Source organism: Nicotiana tomentosiformis, chromosome 7 (genome assembly GCF_000390325.3).
Source record: "Nicotiana tomentosiformis chromosome 7, ASM39032v3, whole genome shotgun sequence".
NCBI classification, from domain to species: domain Eukaryota; kingdom Viridiplantae; phylum Streptophyta; class Magnoliopsida; order Solanales; family Solanaceae; genus Nicotiana; species Nicotiana tomentosiformis.
Genome location: NC_090818.1, coordinates 2408150 through 2432029, shown reverse-complemented (window position 1 = coordinate 2432029; position 23880 = coordinate 2408150). Strand labels below are relative to the sequence as shown.

The 23880-nt window shown below is 36.1% G+C and overlaps 1 long non-coding RNA gene across 1 annotated transcript; it reads right to left on the bottom strand.

Moving 5' to 3' along the window:
• Nucleotides 1-17177: 17177 nt before the first annotated feature.
• Nucleotides 17178-17946, bottom strand: LOC138895092 (uncharacterized). The gene is made up of 2 exons (XR_011409287.1): nucleotides 17637-17946; nucleotides 17178-17542 (listed from the first exon to the last, which is right to left on the bottom strand). It is a non-coding gene; the product is annotated as an uncharacterized lncRNA (long non-coding RNA).
• Nucleotides 17947-23880: the final 5934 nt, after the last annotated feature.

The following is a 23880-nucleotide window of genomic DNA, read 5'->3' as shown; positions in this document are numbered from 1 at the left end:
GATGGTTTGCGTGAGTTGATTCTCCAGGAGGCTCATAATTCGCGGTATTCCATTCACCCAGGTGCCGCGAAGATGTATCAGGACTTAAGGCAGCACTATTAGTGGAGGCGGATGAAGAAGGACATAGTGGAATATGTAGCTCGTTGCCTAAATTGTCAGCATGTGAAGTATGAGCATTAGCGACCGGGTGGATTGCTTCAGAAGTTAGAGATTCCAAAGTGAAAATGGGAGCGGATCACTATGGATTTTGTTGTTGGGCTCCCACGGACTTAGAGGACGTTCGATGCAATTTAGGTGATTGTGGATAGATTGACTAAGTCAACTCATTTCATTTCTGTGGTTACTACTTACTCTTCGGAGCAGCTGGCTCAGGTTTACATTAGCGAAATTGTCAGGTTTCATGGCGTACCAGTATCTATCATCTCTGACCGGGGTACGTAGTTTATATCACGGTTCTGGAGAGCCGTACAACGTAATTGGGTACTCGTGTGGAGTTTAGTACAACATTTCACCTTCAGACGGATGGACGGTCCGAGTGCACTATTCAAATATTGGAGGATATTCTTCGTGCGTGTGTGATTGATTTTGGGGGTGCTTGGGATCAGTTCTTGCCACTTGCGGAGTTTTCCTACAACAACAGTTATCAGTCGAGCATTCATATGGCGCCGTATAGGGCTTCGTATGGTAGACGGTGCCGGTCTCCAGTAGGTTGGTTTGAGCTGGGCGAGGCTAGGCTATTGGGAACAAACTTGGTTTAGGATGCCTTGAAGAAAGTTAAATTAGTTCAGGATCAACTTCATACAGCCCAGTCCAGGCAGAAGAGTTATGCAGATCGGAAGATTCGCGACGTTGCATTCATGGTTGGGGAGCGGGTCTTGCTCCGAGTTTCTCCCATGAAGGGTGTTATAAGGTTCGGAAAGAAGGGCAAGTTGAGACCTAGGTATATTGGGCCCTAGTCTCTCTGCAGTTCATCTAGTATTCCATGTTTCCATGATCCGGAAGTATCACGGCGATCCGTCTCATGTGTTAGACTTCAGCTCAGTCCAGTTGGACAAGGATTCATCTTATGTTCAGGAGCTAGTAGCCATTTTGGACAGGCAGGTTCGAAAGTTGAGGTCAAAGAACATCGCATCTGTGAAGGTTCAGTGGAGGGGTCATCCAGTCGAGGAGGAGACTTGGGAGACCGATCATGATATGCGCAACCGTTACCCTCATCTTCTCAACACTCCAGGTATGTCTCTATACTCGTTCGAAAATGAACGTTTGTTTAAGAGGGGGAGAATGTAACAACCCGTCCAGTCGTTTTGAGATTAGTAGCCCGAACCCCTAATTATTGCTCCCATCTACTTCATTTTGTGGTTATGTAACTTGCCAGGAGGATTTATTTTTGTTTTCGGAGTATAATGGGACACGTAGTCCCTAAAATGGAAGTTTAAGTCATAGGAATCGACTGTAGTTCGAATTGTGTGAAGACGACTCCAGAATGGAATTTCAATGGTTCCTATAGCCCCGTAGGGTGATTTTGGTCTTAGGAGCGTGTTCGGAGGTTGAATTGGAGGCCTGTAAGTCATTTTAGCATCAATTGGCGAAAATTGGAAAATTGGATGATTTTTGAAAAGTTTGACTAGGAGTGCACTTTTTGATATCAGGGTCGGATTCCGGTTCCGGAAGTTGGAGTAGGTCTGTAATGTCAATTATGACTTGTGTGCAAAATTTGAGGTCAATCGGACTTGATTTGATAGGTTTCAGCGTCAGATGTAGAAGTATGAAATTTTAAAGTTCATTAGTCTTGAATCGATGTGCAATTCGTATTTTTTTAGCGTTGTTTGATGTGATTTAAAGGCTCGACTAAGTCCGTGTGATGTTTTAGGACTTGTTGGTATGTTTGGTTGAGGTCCCGGGGGCCTCGGGTGAGTTTCGGATGGTTAATGGATAATTTTTGGACTTAGAAGATTTCAAGTGTTGGGCTGGTTCTGGTGTCATCGCATGTGTGGTGGGATTGGCCACAGGTGCGGTCTCGCATAAGCGAGTTGGGGGTCGCAGATGCGAAGGCGAGGAGGATGGCCAGTGGTCGCAGGTGCGGTGTGAAGGCCCTAGAAGTGGAGTCGCCTCTGCAGAAGATTGATCGCAGGAGCGAACGAATGTGGGGAGGCCTGTCCGCAGAATTGGACGTGTTTGCGTAGAAGCGGGATTGGAACCGCAGAAGCGGAATCTGTGCCAGGAGCTGTACCCGCAGAAGCGGATCACGGGCCACAGAAGCGCATCTGCAGGTGCGAAACCTGGAGCACAGGTGCGGACCTTGAGGGACTTAAATGATTTCCAGAAAAGTGGAGGAATTTACCGCAAAAGCGGTTCCACAGGTGCGGTGGAATTGGCCGCAGGTGCGAAAAGCTTGGGCAGTGCTTAAAATCGAAGGGTTTTGCAGAAAGCCTGGGCAGATTCTATAAATTCAAGGGCTCGAGATTTTTATCATTTGTTGAACATTTGAGCTCGGGTTTGGCGATTTTTGAGAGCAGTTTCGAGGGATTTCTTGAGGTAAGTCCCTTGTGCTTATTTTTGATCAATAATCTTGTTCCCCCATTGATTTTCCCACCTAGTTAGTATGTATTTAAGGTGAAATTTGGGAGTTTGAGGCTAGGGATTTGGAGAGTTTAATTTGGAGATTTGAATGGCGACTTGGTGTTGGATTTTTGGTAATTTTGGTATGGGTGGACTCGATATCGAATGGGTTTTCGTATTTTATGACTTTTACTCGATTCCGAGACGTGGGCCCAGGTTGACTTTTTGGGGCGATTTTTTGATTCTTTGCTAAAGTCGTAGATTTATGATTTAAATTAGTTTCTTGTAGTTATATTTATGATATGTAATTGCTTTTGGCTAGATTTGGGCCATTCGGAGTCGGAAAATCGAGGAAAAGGCATCCTTATCGATTGATTGAGCGAGATTTGAGGTAAGTGATGTGTATAACCTTGTGCAGGGGAAATTCCCTTAGGATTTGCTACTGTTGTAACAATTTGTGATATGTGAGCGCCGTGTACGCGAGGTGACGAGTGCGTACATGGGCTAATTGTGGAAATTTCGATTCTTGCTGAGTTGTCTTCTTTTAAATTCCTTAACTTAGTTGCCTTAGCATATGTAGTGATCATGATTAGCCTAGTATCGCATGTCTACGTGCCTTATCTCTTACTTGCAACTTGTGCAACATGCTTAGTCGAATTACCTGCTTACCTTGATTTGAAGTAAAGCTTTAACTGTAAGATTTCTTGCTGTAAATTCATTGTTCCTTAGGTTCGATTATCTGTTGCATATTTACTTTGGGACTACGAGGCGGTTCTTCAGGAGATCCCCATGTACTGCATATTTATTTTGGGACTACGAGTAGTTTACTTAGGAGATCCCCTTGTACTGCATATTTACTTTGGGACTACGAGGCTTTTACTCGGGATATCCCCCTGTCTTGCATATTTACTTTGGGACTACGAGGCGGTACCTCGGGAGACCCCTCCTATCGTGCATATTTATATTTGGGACTACGAGGCGGTACCTCGGGAGTGCCCCTGTTGTTATCTCTTTTTACTGTGCTAATATTTTCTGAAACTTCTTATTGTTTAAATTCTCAGCCATTTCAAAATATTATTATATCTTCTGCCTTACTTTTCTTTTAAACCTATAGGGCCCTGACCTGACCTCGTCACTACCCTACCGAGGTTAGGCTTGGCACTTACTGGATACCGTTGTGGTGTACTCATACTATACTTCTGCACATCATTTTGTGCAGATCCAGGTTCTTCCCACCATACCAGATACCAGTGAGTTGGACCGCGCGTGGAGACTTTAAGGTATTGCTGTCAGTGTCCGCAGACCTCGGAGCCCCCCTCTATTCTTACTATGTTGTTTTCCTTATTCTCTTTAGACTCTGATGTATAGAGACACTTAGTATTTGCTCTTAGAAGATTGTGACTTATTTTCACCGGGTTTTGAGAGTTGTAATTATTGATTTGCAGTTTTATATTTATTTGATGCATTGAGATTGGAGTTCAGTTTATTATTATGCTATTCCGCAAATTATTAGGCTTACCTAGTCTTAGAGACTAGGTGCCATCACGACATCTTACGGAGGGTGAATTGGGGTCATGATAGGTGGTGTGTGCGTGCTTTCAAAATTAAAGATTCAACACTATTCAAGATAGTAAAGGTTGAGAAAAATCATAACTGCTCAGTTAACACTATGAAAGCTGATCAAAGGCATGCAACTTCAAAGTTGATTAGTGGTTACATTATTGACAATCTTCGAGACCCAAGGTTTGAAGCTACACCAACCTTTGTCATGGCCGAAATGCAAAACTTGCATGGACTAGACATTGGGTATCACAAGGCGTTGCGTGCAATACAACGTGCTTCAGCTTTAATAAGAGGAACTCCTGAAGAGAATTATGAATTATTGTCTTCTTACTTGTATATGATGAAAAGTAAAAACCCAGGAACATACACTAACATAAAGACAGACGACAACAACAGGTAAACAATCAAAAAGAGTTTATTAGTCTCTTTTAAACTGTAGGACATCCCATCCTTAACTTTGATGTGTGCAGTGTAAATGTTAAGGACATGGTGTCCTTAACTTTGATGTGTGCAGTGTAAATGTTAAGGACATGGTGTCCTTAACTTTGATGTGTGCAGTATAAATGTTAAGGACATGGTATCCTTAACTTTGATGTATGTAGTGTAAATGTTTATGACATGTTGTTCTTAACTTTGATGTGTGCAGTCCTAAATTTTTATAGTAGTACTGAATTTTGGCTTATTTTTTCAGGTTTCTTTATATGTTTTATGCATATTGATCATCAATAGCTGGTTAGAATCATTGTAGACCGACGATTGCTATTGATGCAACTTTTTTGAAGTCAAAATATCGTGGTGTTTTAATGATTTCAGTTACAAAGGATGCAAATAACCAAATATTCCCACTAGCCTTTGGCATTGCAGAATCTGAAAATGACAACTCCTATGAGTGGTACTTTAGTGAGCTTCACAATGTAATTGGGAGCCATGACAATTTAATTTTTTTATTAGATAGGCATCAATCGATTACACATGGCATCGCAAAGGTATATCTTGAAAGCCACCATGGGATTTGTATCTATCATTTGGAGCAGAACCTAAAGCGAAGGAAAGTGAAAAGTGAGGTCATAAAACTTTTTCAAAGTGCTGCAAGAGTATACAGGCGCAAAGAATTTGATCTCTACATGTCAGCAATAGCAAAAGTTGATAAGAAGACTTTTGAATACTTGATGGAAGAACCACCAGAAAGGTGGGCGCGTTCTTGTTGTCTGCGACGAAGATATGACATGCTCAAAACAAACATAGTTGAGTCAATAAATTCTATGTTATTAGAAGCAAAGGAGCTTCCTATTTTGAGAATGATAGATTTCATCCAAGTGGAGCTACAACGTTGGTTTTATGAAAGAAGAAATGAAACGGAAAGAACTTTTTTTTGATGTTTCATGTTGGGTAGAAGAGGAATTGAAGAAAAAAATAGATTTAGTTTTTACTTTAAATGTAAGTATTATGTTTTTATTTTAGCTTATTATTTTAATGATAACTTAACATAATATACTAACTTATAGTTTTTCAACTTTGAACGTCTTCCTTGTTGATTCATGGCGTTCTAGAGTCGAGGAAGAAGGAAATACTTTCTTGGTGGACTTAAACAAATAACATGTGATTGTTTTCAGTTTCAATTTGATGAATTACCATGTATACATGCAATTGCAGCTATCGAGAAGATAAACATCAAGAAGTCCAATTTCTGCTTGGACTGGTACTTAAAGGAATCTTGGTTAAAAATATATGAAAGACAAATACATCCTGTAGGACATATAGATTCTTGGATTGTACCAGAGAGTGTTAAGTAACAAATTATTAAACCTCCAGATTTCAAGGTTCCGCCAGGTAGAAGGAATAAGGAAAGGCATATTCCAGCTACCGAATAATCAAAAATAACGTTCAAATGTGGTCGTTGCAGAAGAATTGGTCATAATAGAACATCTTATATATATTCTCCAGCAGTCCATCCATTTGCAAGGAAGCATATAAAATAATAGATATATCCATTTATGTTTATCTAGTCTTTTAAGTTTTTGCTATAAATTGGATTCATTTAGATTATTTTTATTTGAGCAAGTAAGCTTTAGCATATGGTTATATAAAAAATGTCCTGAATTTTCAAAGTTTCTTTGTGCTTACGTGCTCTTTGTTTCTTTTTCTTTTGTTGGGAGTTTAAGTTTTCTTTGTCGGACCAATTATTATTTTGGGATTATACTCTAAACAAGAAAGTCCTTTTCTTTGTAAAACTTGATGCCTGCAGCTTGCTACATCTTATTTTGAAAATGAGATTGGTACAAGTAAACTTCAAGATATAATTTTTTGAAACATTCTGAAAGTTTGAAGTATGAATCTAATATTAAGGACATAAATGTCTAAAATGTCCTTAACATCTGGAAATCTCAGTTTAGTGTCTAGATTTCCAGAAGTTCGGGACATTTCAGAAAAATAAAAGGGCGGTCCGGTACACTAAGCTCCCACTATGCGCGGAGTCTGGGGAAGGGATGAACCATAAGGGTCTATTGTATGCAGCCTTATCCTGCATTTTCTGCAAGAGGCTGTGTAAGGCCCCGTAAATAATTTCGTAAAGGAATTTAAGGTTTCGTGGTGCCGAAGTAGGCTTACGTGTTTGAGGATTGTAGAATCACTCTGCGGACCGCATAATGGTCGCAGAGTGAATCAGAGGAGGGGCAAGATTGGAGGAAGTCTGCGGTACATTATGCGACCGCAGACCAGTTCTGCGGTGCATTATGCAACCGCAGACCAGTTTTGCGGTACATTATGCGACCGCAGAACAGGTTTGCGGGCCGCATAACCATCGCAGACCCAACCGAGCGACCCCCGTTTTGGAGCTACAATTATGCGGTCGATTCGCAGACCGCAGACGTGTTACGCGGTCGCATATGCGACCGCAGATCTGCGCTGGGGCTTCAATCTTTCTAATTTTTTATCTGACCCTATTTCGATATATTGAAGTAAAGGGACTCTTTTGGAGCAAAAATATGATATTTTTAGAGAGAGGTGAGAGCATCTTAGAGAGAGAAAGAGAAGACCTAGTCATTTGTTCATCAATTCTTGTTCAAGCCTTGAAGATTTCACAAGGATCTTGCTAGGGCTTCAAAGAGGTAAGAATTTCTTCCCCCAATTCTTCAATTTCGAGTTTGGGATAAAAGATGGGTGATTGAGAGTATGATTCTTGGGTGTGAGAGTATTATGTATATATGCATACCAATAAGGTTTGTGAAAAGATTGTTGAGCTCAAATAAGTAAAGATTGGGTTGTGGAATAAAGAGAATCTTGTAGAAGAATCTTGTAACTAAATTTGCACACCTAGTATTTGTTTAAATGCTCAAATGAGCTGAAACCATGAATATCTTCCTAATTTGTGTTCAATTTTGTTATGTCTCAAAATAGATTGAAGTTGCTAGGATTTTCGGAATATTGTAATAATGTAAGGAAAGCTCAAGAAAGGTATGTTGTCTAAACTACTCTCTTAGAATTGAATTCCATGATGTTCCCGTAAGTTTCAAGTATGGTTGTCTCAAATTCCTTATTCTATGTTGCGAGTTATTCCCAATAAATTCGATTGTCCAGAATAAGCAAAGTGTCAAGAATTATGTATTCAAAATGTGTTCCGAATGTTTCTATCATATTATGTTATCCTTTGGGATTGTGTTCAAGAATGATATGTGTATTAAAATGCTATGTCTTTGAGTCATGTTTCAAATCAAGGTTATGATGCCAAATTATGTGAGAAAATCTCAATATGCTTAAGACTCTTAATTGCTCATATGTGTACCTATAGTCTTGGTTGGAAATGTCTTATTGCTGATAATCTATAAAGATAGTTGGAAGTGAAATAAGTGAATTGGGATATAAAGTGTGGCCAACGTGCCAAGAGTGAAAGTTATATTTGTGGCCAATGGTGCCAACGAAATGAAATGATGTGAGAAAGATTATGAACTTTGATTCAACTGTTACGAAATTAACTTCGAAAATAGAATTTCCTAAAAGCTTATGAACTCAAGTGATGCCCGTATGTGGCTTTTTTAACTAATGCTATGCTTTGTAAGTAGTTTCGATGTATTTTGAGTTCTTACATATTCATGAGTTGAAATTGTGTATTGCCCTTTTTGGGAAAAAGTATTTCAAGAATAAATGATGTGTTACTTGTTTATAATTTTAACTTGTGTTTCGATTGCCAATCATTTTACTCCATTTCTTGGAAAGAAATCCATTGTGTTTAAAGCCTTCATTACTAATGAACATAAAGTTGTGATTTCCGGAATATTTTATTTGTTGGTATTTATAATGATGATCCATAAAAGGGAAGAAATAAAAGTGTGAAATATGAAATACGGCCATTGTGCCATGGATGAAGAATCATATGTATGGCCAAGAGAGCCAATGAAATAATGATATAAAAAATTATTGAAAGTGCCAATAAGGCTATATACTGTATGAAAGGTTATGAGTTAAATACATTTGTATTGTTGTTTCCTTTGTAAGCAAATCAATAATAATTTTGGGAGTATCGATAGTCACCGAGGAAGAGTAGGTTGTAATAACCTAACCCCGAAACTACACGTATCGGTGTAGGAGTGGATTGTGATTATTCCCCTTATTTGGGATGAGATTGATGTGATAAAAGTATTCCCCTTGATTGGGATGAGATGGTTGATAGAAATGGATGATGTCGATCCACACAGAATTGTTGTAAGATGACCTAGTCAATTCGGTCGTGATCGGACACCATGCCGCACACATGGTGGTGATTGTGCTGGAAATTATAATTGAAATTGTGATTGTAGTTGATATCTCGGATGAGACGGACTAGCCGATCGGGTCGTGATCGAACTCTGTGCTAAAAGTATGGTGGTATTGGTAAAGTAAAAGGTGATATTGTGAACAGTGGTATATCGGTGCTAAAGATCTCCCAACCAAAGATATATATAATATTATCTTCGTATCTTGAAAATTACTATGTTTTAACTTGGATTTTGGATATCCTTGATTGTTGGTTGTGGTTTTCATGGATTTACCTTTCTTACATCGGCATTCTATTTTGAAAGAGGACAGTTAGTTTTACATACTAGTACTATTCCATATGTATTAACGCCCCTTTTTCCTAGGACGCTGCATCTTCAATGGATGCAAGTGGTTCATCAGCGAGTAGCTTTGGTCCTCGTTAGCAGTCACTCTCTATCCAGCAGATTTTGGTGAGCTCTACTCTATTCCGGGCCTGATGTCATTTGAGTTGTATATTGTGTTTTAAGTTATAGCCGGGCCTTATTGCCGGCACTTCCATACTACTCTTCTGTTGTACTTAGAGGCTCCGTAGACAAGCTGTAAGTGGTGTTTGATGTGGGAAATTGAACTAAAAATGTTGGTTTTCGATAAACATATTTTTCATTATATCTATAAACTTGTAATATTTTAAAAATTTTGAATGAAGCTTCTAATGAAAATGAAATGAGAGTTGTTAATAAAATCTATTCAGTGTCTAATTAATGGAGTGCATATCCTCTTTATTCATGGATGAGTTTGGGTAAAAGAAAATCTATCAGGCTTGCTCGGCAGGGTTCACTCGGATGAGCGCCGGTCGCGTTCCCCGAGTTCGGGGCGTGACATGCTATTTCTACGGCTCGAACCCGTGACCTCCTGGTCACATGGCATCAACATTTCAGAAAAATATGTCCCGAATATCATTTTCATCCTTCAACAAATCAGGACATTTATGAACATTATGTCCTGAAGTTCTACAACAATCAATGTGTGTTGCTTTGTCTATTCCATCTTGGAAATGTAACTGGCCTGCACTACTAACGAAGTTCTGGATGGAATCTGAAAAACTTCTGGACAATTTAATCAAACAACGGCAGTTTAAAACTGTATAAAAATGGACAGATCAGTAGCTAACAGAATCTGGGCAGAACTTCTGAAAATAATACTGGACAAAACTGCAATTGTGCATAACTGAGCTGTCGAGGCAAGTGCAGCTGTTAAACTCTTCAATTCAATCCACAAGTGCTATTTCAATATCCTCCCAGAAAACTAGAAATCAGTAATTACTTTAGAACCTTGCTAACAACCTGAAATTTCTGCTCAAATTCTCTTTAGAAAGACAGCTAAACATAGCAGAATTATTGCTCAAAAGTGCAGAATTTTGAGATGTGCAGAATTCCTCCCAAATACTACAAGTTGAGCTAAAAAAGACTCATAAAGTTCAGCTCAAAGATCAGAAACCAGTTTTCAAAAATGCTGATCACAACATAAGGGGAAATTTACCTAGATAATAGCTACTCAACTGGGCAAGTTGACCAGTTTCAGCAATTAAAAATTCAAAAAGCTCACGTTGACCAACAACAATATATACAAACTGTTATTTGTCAAAGTTGCGACCAAGAAATTTTGCTATGCAAAAAAAATAAAGTGGCTTATGAACAATTGACAGGACATTTGAGAAATATACTACTAGCAATTCCACTACAGCTGCCTTTCGTTACTGCTATACTACAACTCCTTCGTGCAAGAAGTTTTATTTTCACTATCATAGTTGTCATCGACTTTGTCTGGTGGTGTTTCATAACCAGAATTTCATTTTCACTCTCCATGTACCCAAAGATTTGCTGCAAGTTATTTTCTAAAGTTTGATATGTCCTTAGGTTGGAATTTCTCCACATCCTTTCCCATCATCAACAACTCGACATACTTGATTAGGAATGTACCACAATCAGTCCTAAATTTTTTTTAAAATAGGGAGTCAATTAAACAATAACTTTAATAAATAAATCTAAAGTACATATAAATTATATAACAAATGACAACACTTACGATCTAGTTTGTTTCGGTGAACTTTTCCACTGAATATCAAATTTATTGAATGCATTTCCAAAAGACTTATGATTTTTCTCAAACTGTGAGAACTTTAGCAAGTGGGGGATCATGCGCGCATACATTTCAATGTGTTTCAATCCATCCTCATATGGTTCACCATCTATGGAATCGTACGCATCAATCTTTTTTTCATTCAAGTTCAATACCCCCAAAAGAAAATGCGTCACATCATCATTATCTTCTGAAAGTAGCCGACATGGAAAAAAGATTTTATCAACCTCTGTCCAAGCAATTCCACATCTCCTATTGTCACCCCAGATATATGGTGTGAGAAACAATTGATTATCACCACACCAAAACTCATTTGAAGCATATTCATTGAATTCCTTATACAAAAGTAGCATATAGTTATCAAAAACTATAAATGTAGTTATGCAACGAAATGGATGGGCGCAAGGGTGGTGGAATCCTTCTTCCTCAAATAATACAAGGCAATGTCAATATGCTTCATAAAAAGGTAAAAAAAAATTAAAAAAAATCCATTAGTCATAGATAATTAAAAAATAATAAATTAAGAAGAAAGAAAAGAAATACCTTGTAAATTATCAAACCTTATCATCAAGTACATAGCTACTATCTGAAAGCTTAAGGAAGAACATTTTGCTACTGATTTTTTGATCGTACAATTTATATGGATTCTTTCTCACGCCATTATCCTCAGCATATATATCAGTTTGTCCCGTGAAAATTTAAAATAATATCAAAGTTAGAAAGCTTATAAGTTAGTCCTCAAATCCTAATTAGCAGTGCATAAGCTCATAAGTTAAGGACATTTGGTCCCGAACATAAAGTTGGAAGCTCAAAAGTTAAGGATACTTGGTCCTTAACTTAGAGTAACAAGCTACTAAGTTAAGGACACTTGGTCCTGAACTTAGAGTTGAAAGTTTAGAAATTAAGGACAGGTAGTCCTTAACTTAGAGTAACAAGCTCATAAGTTAAGGACACTTAGTCCTGAACTTATAGTTGGAAGTTCAAAAGTTAAGGACACTTAGTCCTAAACTTAGATTAACAAGCTCATAAGTTAAGGACATTTAGTCCTGAACTTAGAGTTGAAAGCTCATAAGTTAAGGACATTTGGTCCTGAACATAAAGTTGGAAGCTCATAAATGAAGGACATTTGGTCCTGAACTTAGAGTTGGAAGCTCATAAGTTAAGGACACTTGGTCCTGAACTTAGAGTAACAAGCTCATAAGTTAAGGATACTTGGTCCTGAACTTAGAGTTGGAAGTTCAAAAATTAAGGACACTTGGTCCTGAACATAAAGTTGGAAGCTCATAAATTAAGGATACTTGATCCTGAACTTAGAGTTGGAAACTCATAAGTTAAGGACACTTGGTCCTGAACTTAGAGTAACAAGCTCATAAGTTAAGGACACTTAGTCCTTAATTAAAATTAGAAGTTCAAGACACAAATGTAAGCAATTAAGAAATAATGAATACATTTAGGGACTTACACTTTTTTGCGACCTTTCCTTTTCTTCTTGCCCAACCACCCAATGAATTTCTTCAATAACTTTTCATCATCTTTGGCATAATGAAAAATACATGTACGAGTATATTTTGATTTTATCTAGCCCGTATACTCGGTAGTATTTTCATTGTGCGCCATCAATGTTCCTCTTTTGTTTATCTGTTCAAAAGGAGATTGCAATTGCCAACTAAGCTTCTTATTCCTTTTCCCTCGACCAAGCTCTTCTTCAACATTTCCTTCAACATTTCCTTCAACATCCATGGACTAGCAAATAGGGCGTTTTGCACCTGAAAATAGGTAGTATTTTAGACAGAAAGCGTAAAAGATTTCATAGCTATTGTAAGCAGGATGTGTTTTGCCTTTATTTGCTTTCTAGTTCCAATGATGGATGCAATGGCCAAAATCTGTTTGGGACAAGCTCATCGTCAATATTGCAACACAAATCTCAGCCAAATGAACAACAAGTAGGTACGGCACAATGCTCATCATTGACGTCGTATTCTCCCACATTGCCTGACACACCATCTGGTTTAGCTGATCATGTCGTAGATCAAGTCAAACCTCAATGGTTATGATGGTGCAGCAATCTCTAACATTGTATGACACACTATTTGATTTAACTTATCATATCTTAGGTCAAATCAAACCGCAATAGCTATGACACATGCCCGTCTCCAAAATTGCATGACACCATCTTATTTAACTGAGTATATTGTAGATCAAGTCAAAACTTAATGACTATGACGTGGTACGATGGAAACAGACTTTTAGGATCTTGTGATGAGGTTTCGCCCATTTCTAAGATCTTGGCGCCTCCAACAACAATAGATTTTCACGTACGGCCTAGTAGTTATAAATTATAATATTTAGGACTACAAGGGAGGTGATTTCTTAAATAAATTCGACCATCAAATCAAATGTATTTTAATTGTGAAATTACAATCTGCCAAAATGATCCAAGTGGGATAGAATCTGCCAAAATGGTTTCTGATAATTGAAAAAGAGCCAAAACACATATACGGAAGGAAATAAGAACTTCCCGAGTGTAGGTACATTGCATGGAAGGATCAAATTTTCTTATATTGAAAATCTTTGGTACAGATATACCATCTGTCAATAAATAACATTTAATATTTGCACGGATTGTTTTTTTTTCAATTTCAACTTCAAATATTTTTATTTTCCAAAACTAAACTAAATAGTTTAGCTTATGTTATGAATACACTGAATTGTAAATGTCCATTTAATACTCGTTGCAATCAAACAAATACTAACTTGCAAGTAGCTTAAGCAAGTAATTCATGCAAACAACTAGCAAACAAATTCCTGAAGAGGCCCGCAATCAAGCAAGTAGCTCATCTAGGCAGTTTGTAAGCTGATTTCAAAAAAGACTTACAACAACTTCCTTTCTTCTATAAATAATAAAACTAAATCAATTTATTTTATAATATATCATCTGTTTTGAGTGCACGAACAATATCTCAAATTAGTAACTGAAAAGATTACATATAAGTTAAAGAAGGTTTTCTCCCCCTACATATAGTAACTGAACAATATCCTTTCTCCTCCTATTTGATCGTCCAAATTACAGAAGGTTTTCTCCTCCCATTTCAAACGGTTTTGTGTGTTTGTGTGGATTACAGTAACTTTGATCGTCACCATAAAATTACAGTAAGTTCTAAAATTTCAGATATCTCTATATGCTTGTGTGTTTGTGTGGATTTTTATTTGGTTGCCAGAGAATACGATGCAAGGGATTTGATATTTTTATTTTTCCTTTTCTGGATTCCACTGTATTGATAAAGTTTCCTGTATTTACAACTTATATTGATAAAGTTTAGGACATCGTGTCCTTAACTTCATGACTGTTGTGTAAATATTAAGGACAAAGTATCTTGTATTTGCAACTTATATTGATAAAGTTTAGGACATCGTGTCCTTAACTTCATGACTGATGTGTAAATATTAATGACAGTATCCTGTATTTGCAACTTGTATTGATAAAGTTTAGGACATCGTGTCCTTAACTTCATGACTGATGTGTAAATATTAATAACAGTATCCTGTATTTGCAACTTGTATTGATAAAGTTTAGGACATCGTGTCCTTAACTTCACGACTGATGTGTAAATATTAAGGATGTTGTGTCCTGTATTTGCAACTTGTATTGATAAAGTTTAGGACATCGTGTCCTTAACTTCATTATTATTGTGTAAATATTAAGGACAAAGTTTCATGTATTTGCAACTTGTATTGATAAAGTTTAAGACATCGTGTCCTTAACTTCATTATTATTGTGTAAATATTAAGGACAATGTGTCATGTATTTGCAACTTGTATTGATAGAGTTTAGGACATTGTGTTCTTAACTTCATGACTGATGTGTATATATTAAGGACAAAGTGTCCTGTATTTGCAATTTGTATTGATAAAGTTTAGGACATCGTGTCCTTAACTTCATGACTATTGTGTAAATATTAAGGACATAATGTCCTGAATTTCTCCTTTTCTTGACTTGCAGGATGGATACAATATGTATTATAGTTGCTTTCAATGGAAGATGGACAGAAGACTATAAGTATCTGAATCATCAAACAAAGCTTGTTCTAGTACCTGAGGCAATTCGATTTGAAGATTTCGTCAACCAGGTCTTTGAAGTTATTGAATTGGATACAGACAAGTTTGAAGCAATGATATGGTTTGATATCAACCTGGGAACAAGCAAGGGAATGCTCGTATCCAAAGATTTAGATCTTCACATATGTATAGAGTTACTAAAAAGTCATTCACTCTTCGAGGGCTGTTGTTTCATTGTTGATGTTTCGGAAAGAGTTTTTGGCTCTACAAGCACCTTTGAACATGTCAACATAGAAACTCAACAAGAAAATCAAGATAAATGCCAACTGATAATGGAAATAGATGTGGTTGAACCTGAACCAATAATTGAATAGGTGCTTCAAACATTTAATTCAATCCAAGTGGAAGGACAAAGTATTATAGAGATTGACAATCAACAAGCTTTGGGTATTCAAGTCTTAGAGAGTGCACCAGTAATTGAAGAAGTTGCTGAAAAATTCTCTACTCAACTAACTAGACAAAGGTCAAAGTCGAAACAAAAAGAATCCCGAAGTACAATATTGAGAGAAAATGCTTCGTGAGATGAAATAAAAGTAGGATCAATATTTGACAAAAAGAAGAGTATAATTAATTATTTTTCGAATATAGCAATTAAAGGACATTTTGAATTCAAGGTTGTTATATCAAGCTCAACAAGATATTCCTTGAAATGCAATGATGAAATGTGTGGGTGGTGTGTGCGTGCTTTCAGAATTAAAGATTTAACACTATTCAAAATAGTAAAGGTTGAGAAAAATCACGACTGCTCAGTTAATACTATGAAAGTTGATCAAAGGCATGCAACTTCAAAGTTGATTAGTGGTTACATTATTGACAATCTTCGAGACCCAAGGTTTGAAGTTACACCAGCCTTTGTCATGGCTGAAATGCAAAAATTGCATCAACTAGACATTGGGTATCACAAGGTGTGGCGTGCTATTCAACGTGCTTCAGCTTTAATACTAAGTCATGGTTCTGACGAGAAGGTAAAGGATCGAATTGGCTTCTACTTGAGATACTGCAAAATTCTAGGTGTTAGCCCGGGAGAGAACCTTTACTGCGGCAACCAGAAGCCTTTACTCCATAAAAACAACAAAAGTAAAAAGTGAGTTCGCTAGCTCACTGAGTTTATAATGCTTATCCACAACCGTTTTCTCATGGAGACAAGCAAGAAAAAATGCCAACATGCATTATTCTGAAACAAAGTAGAGATCTCCATTTTCAGTAAAGGTAAACAGTCATAGATCATATCACAAATATATCATGTATGTTGTATTTGAATAACAATGCGATGATATAGGAGCTCCATCTTAGCCTGCCATGAAAACAATACGTATAATCTATGTAAAAATACTATATTCAATCATATAAATAAGTTCAGGAGTTTCCACGAGCGAACAAGGTAGTTGCTAGGACTACCTACCTTGACGGATAAACAAAGTAAATTGTGGACACTTGGTCCTGAACTTAGAGTTGGAAGCTCATAAGGACATTTGGTCCTGAACTTAGAGTTGGAAGTTCAAAAGTTAAGGACACTTGGTCCTGAACTTAAAGTAACAAGCTCATAAGTTAAGGACACTTGGTCCTGAACATAGAGTTGGAAGCTCATAAGTTAAGGATACTTGGTCCTGAACATAGAGTTGGAAGCTCATAAGTTAAGGACACAATTAGAAGTTCAAGACACAAATGTAAGCAATTAAGAAATAATGAATACATTTAGGGACTTGCACTTTTTTGCGACCTTTCCTTTTCTCCTTGCTCAACCACCCAATGAATTTCTTCAATAATTTTTCATCATCTTTGGCATAATGAAAAATATATGTACGAGTATATTTTGATTTTATCTAGCCCGTATACTCGGTAGTATTTTCATTGTGCGCCATCGATGTTCCTCTTTTGTTTATCTGTTCAAAAGGAGATTGCAATTGCCAACTAAGCTTCTTATTCCTTTTCCCGCGACCAAGCTCTTCTTCAACATCCATGGACAAACCCTCATCAATACTCGTTTGTGTAGTCGGAAGAGTAGGAGTAAGAATAGCAAATGATGGACCATCAAAACCAATATTATCTCTCTTCCCTTTCCTAGTATATTGGTTAACGACTGCATTTTTGTTTTGCTCCGCAAACAACACTACATATACATTAGTTTGTTGCAAGACCTCAATTCTAGGACAAATTGTCAAATGAAGAAACTAAAAATCAAGACATAATTTTTGAAATGTCCTGACAATTTGAAGTATGAATCTAATATTAAGGACACAATTCTCCAAAATATCCTTAACTTTTGGAATTTCACCTGAAGAACTGAACTTAATACCTGTGTTGGCCACCCTGTCTTCTTGTATTTCTTTAATAGACAATGGAGCTGAGATATTGCTTATGCTTGTTCTATCCATTGCATTTTCTTTATCTTGCAACTGTTCTCCATGTTCTTCGCTTGCAAGTTCACAAGATTCTGCAAATATTTACAAGAACTAACACAATTAGAACTTGTTACTAATCTTTGACTAAAACTAACATGCATAAGATCAAACAAAACTTCGTCTAACCTTTTGCGTCTGTCAAGATCATGCCAGTTAAATCATTATCTTGACTAGCATTATTTTGACTTCCAAAATTGTCTCTAAGAGAGATAGGTGTAGAGATATCATATGTTCCTTCTATACATCTTCAAACAATCTCACTTATGCTTGTTCCTTGGGTATTTTCTATGTCTTGAGATTGTCCTCCACTTCTCTCTTTTGAAATTTCCTCATCTTGATGTTCCACTCCATCTTCCTTTATTTTAATTTGCTCTGAAAGCAATACTACAATAATTAAGAAGGGAAAAATTTGCAAATTATGCAAGAATGTGGTCTTGTTGAGAGTAAACTGGGTACAAATTTCTGACTCTCAAATCCACTTGAACAGAATTTCTGACTCTCAAATCAACACACAAAAATCTCAGTAGCAAGACAGCTGAAAGAACATAACTATACTTCTACCACCATTTCTTTCTGTATCATATGTTCAAAATAATCTAATTTTTCAAAGAAAGAACTTAATACCTATGTTGCCCACCCTATCTTCTGCTATTTCTTTAAGAACTGACGGAGTTGAGATATCGTATGTTACTTCAGCATATTTATCTTGATATTGCACTCCATCGCCTTTCCTTGCAACTTCAGAAGATTTTGTACCATTTACAATTAATACTTGTTACTAATAGTTTATTGAAACTAACATGCATCGGGTCATCAAAATTCCATCTAACCTTGATTAGCATCATTTTGATTTCCAAATTTGTCTTTAAGGGAGGGAGGTGTAGATAGATCGTATGTTCCTTCTATACATTTGCATAGAATCTCACTTATACTTGTTCCCAATGGATTTTCTACATCCTGAGATTGCACTCCAGATTTGCAAATTATTTCTGTTACAACACTTCTCTCTTTTGAATTTTTCTGATCTTGACATTCTACTCCATCTTGAAATTTCACTCCATCAAAAGATTCTACACACATATGTAAGCGCAAACCAGTTAATATTTATTACACTATTGAATATAAATTTAAAATGACAACAAAATCAAAAACTCTATCTAACCTTTACCAATTCCGATGCCCATATCAGTTTCATCTTCTAGATGCACATCTCTATAAAAGCTTTCATAACGATCTTCTAGATGCAGATCTGTATCGTTACATTGATCATCAACTGCATCTTTGCTAATTGGAACACTAGGTTGCTCTTTGTTCCTTTCATGAGGTTTCTCAAGAAGCTTATATAAAGTATCAACATTTGACTCTAGGTTTTTCTTTAAAGCATGTGAAATAGTATTTAAAGTAAGAATCAGAATGTTAGCTGCTTATAAGTTAAGGACACTTAATCCTTAACTTAGAGTTACAAGTTCAGAAAATAAGGACATGTAATCCTGAACCTAGAGTTACAAGTTCAGAATATAAGAACATGTAGTCTTGACCTTAGAGTTACAAATTCAGAAAATAAGGACATATAGTTCTGAACTTAGAGTTACCAAGTTCAAAAATTAAGGCCAGGTAATCCTAAACTTAGAGTTACAAGCTCAAAAATTAAGGATACTTAGTCCTTAACTTAGAGTTATAAGCACAGAAATTAAGGACAGGTAGTCCTGAACGTAGAGTTACAAGCACAGAAATTAAGGACATGTAGTCCTGAACGTAGAGTTACAAGTTCAGAAAATGAGGACATGTAGACACTTCCTCGACGTTGCAGACCACTTCTCCAACGACTTCGAATTTTTGTTGCGAGATTTGCCTGCTTATTTCAATAATTCAGCCAGTCTTTTCTTCTCATCATCGAAATCAGGATTTGCAGTTCCAAGCTTCTCGACGTTTTTCGTGAATCGAATTGTATGTTTTCTATTTTGCTTTTACACTTTTTATATTTTATATTGTGTCTTAATGTATTCTGGTTCTGTTATTTGTTACGCTTCTGTAGATGGTAATGGGATCACTTTTTTGAAGTACTTGTGTTAATATTTTCTTTTGGTGTTATTGCTATGGGAGCTGGTTTCAACGATAAAAGGATAAAAGGATTATGGAAAGTTAATTCAACTGGTACTATGCTACTATTGGAATGTCAACACTCGTCGCGACGACCTTAATTGTGTATACTTAAACTGTTTTTGGTTGGTATTTGGTTTTGGAATTCCTGCTATCCTTATGCTTTTCTCTGTTTTGGAAATCAACTTTCATTTATAGTAGAAATAGTCATAAAACTTCATTAGATAGTAATTCAAAATATTAGTCACAAGCTGGTGTTGGTTCAGTTTTAATTCCAAACTAGATATTTAGGAAGCATATTATTTGAAGCCTAGTGCTAATGAAGTGGAATCTTATCCAAATGATAGTAAGATAACAATTTCATATTGAGTATTCCTTTGCCAGTGAGTCATGGTTCGCTTGTAAGATGGAGTAATGTATATGAAATCTTAACAGGTCCCATTCCGTTCTTAGTTTTTTGTCATTGTTCATCTTCATAACTTTTTCCTCAATTTCACAGCTTTTTGCCGAATCTTTCTAAAGCTTGTAAATGTGCAGTTGATTAAACAATCTGTGTGTCAAGGAAGTTGCTAAAGATAAATTTGTACACTAACTGTGTTTAGGAAAGATGCATCTAATTAGGTCCTAAATTTTAGTTATTTAGTTTAAATATTCAGGACATTTCAGAAAATAGTCCTAATGTTTACCTTCTATTTCTTTCTTTGTAGTGTGCTAATGGAATGAGATCATTTTTTCGAGTTTGATGATTGACGTAATTTGATGAGCTATTGGAAAGGAGATTTTTAGTATAAGGAAACAATAAAAAGTTTCTTGTCGAACACGCAATGGAAGAAGTTGAGAGATGATGTTTCCGAAAACTTTTTCCGATTGGAAGGTGTGAAATTCTGTGGCAAACTTATTCATTGTGTGTTGCTTTCTGAAATTGTAAGCAATGAGACGAATTCAATGACATTCAAGGTTTTTGATCATGAAGTGAAGTTTACATGTGAAGCCTTCCAGATAATTACTGGGTAGAAATGTTCTTCTTCTGTGGATTTCAACTTTTTGAGTGAAAGAGCTAATAAGCTTTCTAAAGTCTACTTCACTGGAAAGGATAGAATTAAGTTAGGCGATTTGTGGCATTTTATTACTAGTCGCCCATCTGGTACAACTGCATCATTTGTAGGCAGCGACGAACGATGCGGTGAAGTTGACAACAAATTATTTTGTTGAATCTGTGTTGATGGGTAAGCGCAAGACTTGGAATGTGTCTGAGCTGGTAATGAAAATCATTGATGACGATGAACTCTGCTCTTCTTTCAATTGGGGCTCTCTTTATTATCAAAAATTACTCAAATCATTGAAGAGTTGCTTGAATCCCAAACAAAATACTTTAGGCAATGAGAATAAGAAAGAGACACAGAGAAAGACAAAGATAAAGAGAAGGACAATTATATTATACTTGGCTTCCCTTTTGCCTTATGTGTTTGGATTATGGAAGTATTCCCAGTTTTTCAGGAAAAACCGTTTGTGAACTTCAGAGAATACGGGTTCCCTCGTATGCTATGTTATTCAGATATGAAATCTCCGCATTATGACGACCTATGTAAAAAGTACTTTCATAATGAAAAATTAAGTTTATAGGATTACTAGCTATATTTTTATCTATGTGTTTTGGTTCTAAATACTTACTTTTTTCCCTTATATAATAGGTGTTTCAGTTGCTCGAGATGGTACCATTTGTTTCTTCTGAAGAAGATGCGGAGCCCGCTAGTGTGCATGTGCAATTATCTCAAGATCATAGTTCAATTTTTCTACACAATTTGATGAAGGCTTGCTTAAAGAAATTGTTAATGTAAGTTTTCTGTCTTTTAATACCATTAGTTTTTATTTGCTTATTTTTGCTTAAGAGACTTTTTATTTTTATGGTTTTTGATTCAGATATTATCGGAGAAGTTGAAAAAGGATTTGCAGGCAGAAAGTGTTAGAATACATCAAAAAATAACTTTATCAGAAAAAAGGATTCAAAAGGACATCAAGGTAACATGTATTTAATTTTTGAGCTTCTAAATTATAAACTCAGGACTAGATGTCCTTTATATATGTGCTTGTACCTCTAAGTTCAGGACTAAGGTGTCCTTAATTTTTGAGCTTGTAACTCTAAATTCAGGACTAAGTATCCTTAATTTTTGAACTTGTAACTCTAAGGTTAGGACTACCTGTCCTTAATATTTGAGCTTGTAACTCTAAGTTTAGGACTACTTGTCCTTAATTTTTGAACTTGGTAACTCTAAGTTCAGGACTACATATCCTTATTTTCTGAACTTATAACTCTAAGTTCATGACTACATGTCCTTATTTTCTGAAATAGTAACTCTACGTTCAGGACTACCTGTCCTCAATTTCTGTGCTTGTAACTCTAAGTTAAGGACTAAGTGTCCTTAATTTTTGAGCTTGTAACTCTAAGTTTAGGATTACCTGGCCTTAATTTTTAAACTTGCTAACTCTAAGTTCAGGACTACATGTCCTTATTTTCTGAACTTGTAACTCTAAGTTAGGGACTAATTGTCCTTAACTTATAAGAAGCTAACATTCTGATTCTTATTTTAAATACTATCTCACGGGCTTTAAAAAAAATCTAGAGTCAAAGGTTGATACTTTATTGAAGTTTCTTGAGAAACCTCATGAAAGGAACAAAGAGAGAGAACCTAGTGTTCCAATTAGCAAAGCTGCCGTTGATGATCAATGTGACGATACAAATGTGCATCTAGAAGATCATTATGAAAGCTTTTATAGAGATGTGCATCTAGAAGATGAAACTGATATGGGCATCGGAATTCGTAAAGATTAGATAGAGTTTTTGATTTTGTTGTCATTGTAAATTTATATTAAATATTGTAATAAATATTAACTATTTTGCGCTTACAAATGTGTGAAGAATCTTGTGATGGAGTGGAATTTCAAGACGGAGTAGAATGTCAAGATCAGGAAAATCCAAAAGAGAGAAGTGTAACAGAAATAATTTGTAAATTTGGAGTGCAATCTCAGGATGTAGAAAATCCATTGGGAACAAGTATAAGTGAGATTCTATGCAAATGTATAGAAGGAACATACGATCTATCTACACCTCCCTCCCTTAAAAGACAAATTTGGAAATCAAAATGATGCTAATCAAGGTTAGATGGAATTTTGATGACCCGATGCATGTTAGTTTCAGTAAACTATTAGTAACAAATATTAATTGTAAATGGTACAAAATCTTCTGAAGTTGCAAGGAAAGACGATGGAGTGCAATCTCAAGATAAATATGCTGAAGTAACATACGATATCTCAATTCCGTCAGTTCTTGAAGAAATAGCAGAAGATAGGGTGGACAACATATGTATTAAGTTCTTTCTTTGAAAAATTAGATCATTTTGAACATATGATACAGAAAGAAATAGTGGCAGAAGTATAATTATGTTCTTTCAGCTGTCTTGCTACTGAGATTTTTGTGTGGATTTGAGAGTCAGAAATTCTGCACAAGTAGATTTGAGAGTTAGAAATTTGTACCCAGTTTACTCTCAACAAGGCCGCATTCTTGCATGATTTGCAAATTTTCCCCTTCTTAATTATTGTAGTTTTGCTTGCAGAGCAAATTAAAAGAAAGGAAGATGGAGTGGAACATCAAGATGAGAAAATTTCAAAAGAGAGAAGTGGAGGACAATCTCAAGACATAGAAAATACCCAAAGAACAAGCATAAGTGAGATTGTTTGCAGATGTATAGAAGGAACATATGATATCTCTACACTTCTCTCTCTTAGAGACAATTTTGGAAGTCAAAACAATGCTAGTTAAGATAATGATTTAACTGGCATGATCTTGACAGTTTCAAAAGGTTAGACTGAGTGTTGTTTGATCTTATACATGTTAGTTTTAGTCAAAGATTAGTAACAAGTACTAATTGTGTTAGTTCTTGTAAATATTTGCAGAATCTTGTGAACTTGCAAGCGGAGAACATGGAGAACAGTTGCAAGATAAAGAAAATGCAATAGATGGAACAAGCACAAGCAATATCTCAGCTCCATTATCTGTTAAAGAAATACAAGAAGACAGTGTGGCCAACACAGGTATTAAGTTCAGTTCTTCAGGTAAAATTCCAAAAGTTAAGGATATTTTGGAGAATTGTGTCATTAATATTAGATTCATACTTCAAATTGTCAGGACATTTCAAAAATTATGTCTTGATTTTTAGTTTCTTCATTTGACAATTTATCCTAGAATTGAGGTCTTGCAGCAAACTAATGTATA